General features: G+C 37.2%; 1 protein-coding gene across 3 annotated transcripts in view; it reads right to left on the bottom strand.

Moving 5' to 3' along the window:
* The window catches only part of Akap6 (A-kinase anchoring protein 6), a 425,557-nt gene extending 422,717 nt beyond the window's left edge, over positions 1-2,840 (bottom strand). For all 3 annotated transcript variants that reach the window (XM_023721810.1, XM_004637098.2, XM_023721809.1), the window contains exon 1: positions 2,591-2,840. The gene's annotated coding sequence lies outside the window, so the exon portion shown is untranslated. The remainder of the gene's footprint in view (positions 1-2,590) is intronic.
* Positions 2,841-4,329: the final 1,489 nt, after the last annotated feature.

Here is a 4,329-nt window from a genome sequence, read left to right on the forward strand (position 1 = left end):
CCACCATGCCCAGTCTCAATCGCCTTCTCAGTGCACCCCGGGGGTGGGGCCAGCACGGCAGGTCTGGGGATTGAACTCCCTGCCACTGCATCTACCTAAGCAGGCACTTTAATCCACTGAGCTATTTGGCCAGCCCCAGAAAGGCTAAATTAATAGGTCCAAATTTCATTATCTCCTATGTGCACAGGACTTACTATTATTTAATCATGTATCTGAAACTCAGTCCAGTAATGTTGTGACGAAACAGACATACATGTCAGAGGGTGAAATAGGCTCCAGCAATTTTAGTCTAATTTGAATAATTTGCATGAACACTTTTTTTTGTCTGTTTCAAAGCTGTAGGGGCTGGGGTGATAACTCAGTAGCATAAGCGCTTGCCTGGCAAGCACAAGGGCCTGAGTTCAATCCCTGGTTGCATCAATAAATAAATAAAAAAAAAAAAAAAAAAAAAAGCAAATAAATACATGGAAAAATCTTCAGCATCACTGATCATTTGAGAGACGCAAATGAAAGCAACACTTAGATTTTATCTCACTTCAGAAAGAATGGCTATTTTCAAGAAATCATCCAATAACAAACACTGGTGGGGCTAAGGGGAAAATAGAATCCATTATCCCTGTTGGTAGAAGTGTATATTGGTGTGAATCAGTATAGAGATTCCTCAAAAACACTAAAATAAGATATTCCATTTGACCTAGCTTATTCTCTTTTTGGTATCTTTCCAAAAGAATTAAAAGCATCATTCCACAGCAATATATGTCCATCCATGTTTATAGGAGCACAATTTGTAGCAGCTAAATCTTGGAAATAGCCCAACTGTCCATCAGTGAATGAATGGATAAAGATGTGGGTTTTTTAATATAATTGTCTACTACTCAGCCATAAAGAAGGATAGACTTGAGACATTTCTAAGGTAAATGAATGCACTTTGGCACCATGGTCTCAAGTGAAATAAATTTGACACACCTGTGTAAATATTGCACTTTTTCTCTAATGTGAGAAATTGAAAGTGTAAATAAGGACCAAAAAGTATAATAGCTATTTTGCAACAGGAAGAAAATGTTAATATATGAAGAAGAACAAGGGAAGAGAGAAGAGAAGAGAAAGGAAGGGAAATTTTTTTTTTAAAAAGTATAAAAGGAAAAAATAGAGACAAAAGCTTTATAAAGAAAGAGCAGAAGTGCGGTTGAACAAAGAGGAGAGGATTGGGGAAAAGGTGACTTGAGATATATTATATACAAGTATAAATTCTCTATGATGGATGATATAATTATGTATATCTAAGGTGTCATACAATATGTATATCTAAAATGAACCAATAAAATTAATTTTAAAAAATCAAAGCTCACAAAAGTCAGTAAATCTTTCCTACTTAATAGAAAAAATTATCATGAAAAAATATTTTATAAAACATAATTTATACATGTTGCTAATTTTTCCCAGAAGAACAAATGTTAAGATTCTCCTATCTAGGAATTTTCCACTTAAAGACTAACAACATGGATATGGTGACACACGTAGAAAACAATATTAAACAAAATTTGGCTAAAGAGGACAGGATATGCATCACACACCTGAAATGAGAAAAGGGCAAGAATACCTAAAATTTAAACTACGAACCAATATGTTCTTGCATCTGTAACATTTCCAGAGAGATGGGCTGTTTCTACATTTAATTATTCACAGGGAGATTTTATAACCCAGAGAAGCAAAGCAAAGCATGGATTTAATTTTCATTTTGACTTCTGTTTATTTTTCCTTCACATACATTTCTCCCACTGAGAAAAAAAAATGCCGTATGTCATAATGCTGCATAGCAAGCCTAGGAAGTGACAAAAAAAATGGATCAATTATACATTTTCCTCGAAAGTATTTACTGTAAACATTTGGTTTTAAATTTTAGTAATTCACATTTCAATGTCACACTCATAGATGACCATACTCTAGTTCTTATTTTTACCGAACCACATTCGAGTTAAAAGATAAACATATAATTCCAGGAAAAATGTTCCAAATTGTGGAAACTACAGCAACTGTCTTTGTGTTACTGCTTTCCTGCCCTTACCATAATTATTCAAATCCCCCCATCAAATTATTCCATTTTAATATAAGAAATTCAGCACACTTATACTTTTTTGTGTGTGCTTTTCCTTTGTAAGTTATGTTTCTAGTCATGCAAAAATTTAAGGAACATAATAAAGTCACAGAAAACATATGATGATGCAAATGAAAGCCTTAGACCAAGTGTACATAAATATATCCATGGAGTTATCCCTCTGACTCCAAGATAAAAGCACAGAAATCATGAAAGAGTTCTTCGGAGCCCAATGGGCTTACCCTTCCCTCTCTCTTATCAGATGCGTGTCTACGGTCACCTTTCCAGCAGTACAGATAATACTATCTTTATCCTGACAGCTGTTAAAAATAGCACCCATCAAATCCCTTTCTTTCCACAAATCTAAAGAGGCAGTATATGAAGTACAAAAGCTAAAACCAGGAACGATTTTAAAGTCTTTTTCTTCTTAATCTGTGGGAAGATTTTTCCAACATTACTCTATTTACCATCCTATAGGAACAAAAGAAAACATACCATCGACTGCTTATTAATAAGGCCTGTTTCTGCTCTCTTTCTCTCTGACAGTTCACAAGGTTTGAGTCGAAGCTTGAAGTTTAGCAGAATGTGGGCCTTTAATAAACGACGTTTTAAATCAGCAGTGTCCTGAAGTCAAATCGGACGGCAAAAATTTCGGCTACTCAGCCATCAAAACTGCCCATCTCTTTCTCCTTTCTCCTATAATTTTTTTTGTTGTTGTTGTTAAATAAAGGAGCAGAAAAACCGATACCTCCCAACTGTAAATACTTTTGTCTCTAATGTCCCTTCTGGATTAAGCATATGGCTCCTCCTCCCCCACCCCCGCCCCTAGCTCTCTTCGTGTAGCCAAATAAGATAAAGACCTGTGTCAGGCCTGCTTCATGCCTGCAGGGGAACCAGCTTCACAGGCCCTTAGCAGCCTGCATTTCTTGCAAAGAGAAATTTAACAAGTGAAAGCTAACATATATGCTTCACAACTGTGTGATTGTAGCAGGCATTTTGCAAAACGGCAGTGATAAGTAAGCTGAGAAAAGGGAGACAGTTGCCAAAACAAGGGTCAAAAGGATAGCAAAGTGTGCTTGAATGAGCAGGGAACATCCCGTCACAGTTTGGGAGAACCTAGACTATATTCAGTACAAAAACAAGCATCCTAAGGCAAGAAAAAAAAAATAGTACTATATTAATTTAACCTGCTGCCAGGGCCAATCTTAACTAAACGGATTCAAGCTCCCTCTTTCTCAGGAAAAAATCGTTTTCAAGTGAGAAAACATAATTGTGTGCACAGTTTGTGCAACAGTCTCCTCATCACGTAATTGAATCCTAAACCTAAATACTTATTCTCAATCTTTCTTTGCCCTGCTTACTCTTTCAAACATAATCAAGTGACTAAGGCATGATTTAAGGCACAAAGATTTGGCTGTAGAGGTAGAAGAAATTAGACATCATTTATATCCTTTTGTCTCCATCCTCCTTTCTTTTATACTCTCAAAGCTACTCATCACAGAGTCAATTCATACAGACATTTTAGAAAGAAAAAACCCTCTGGACTATTCCCATTGTTTGCCTAAGGTTAGCTCTCATGATTTGATTGCATGAAGGAAAAGCAACTCCGGAGGTACACTAAATAGCAGAGACCAAGATCCGAGAATTGGACTCTGCAAAGAAAACACTACAACCAGTTTACTGGATTGCTTACCTAAATGGTCTTGTACACCTAGATAAACGAGGGTCTAACAGCACCAAGCTTTAAATCTTGCTACCTGTTTCCCTGCTCTGGCTCTTACAGGGTCAATAGCTGAGGAACTTTAAATGGAATTAAACTCTTAAGCATGAAAAACAAGAGTTGTAACCAAATACAAAGTTAGGGGGGGAAAAAAGAGTATAGATTCTGTAAGACACTCCCCTAAGGGAATCTCCAGAAGGGCTGTCTGATACCTCTTGCTTCCTTTGCCTTCTTCCCTCTCAGCCCCACACCTCTCAGCATTCACCTGGAATAACAGTGTTTAGTGAGATCAAGTAAGCCCAGATTAGTCTCACTTTCTAATCCCCCTGTAATAACTGGCTAGCCTGCAAGCAGAGACCAGTGAAGAGGACACCAGGGAGAAAGAGCATGTTAATGGAGAGCCGGACAGATAGATTTCTACAATTTAAAAGATCCAGTGGTGTTATCATCATTAGTCTCTCTCTCTCTCTCTCTCTCTCTCTCTCTCTCTCTCTCTCTCTCTCTCTCTCTCTCT

This window comes from Octodon degus, unplaced genomic scaffold (genome assembly GCF_000260255.1).
Source record: "Octodon degus isolate 3935 unplaced genomic scaffold, OctDeg1.0 scaffold00086, whole genome shotgun sequence".
Lineage (NCBI taxonomy): Eukaryota > Metazoa > Chordata > Mammalia > Rodentia > Octodontidae > Octodon > Octodon degus.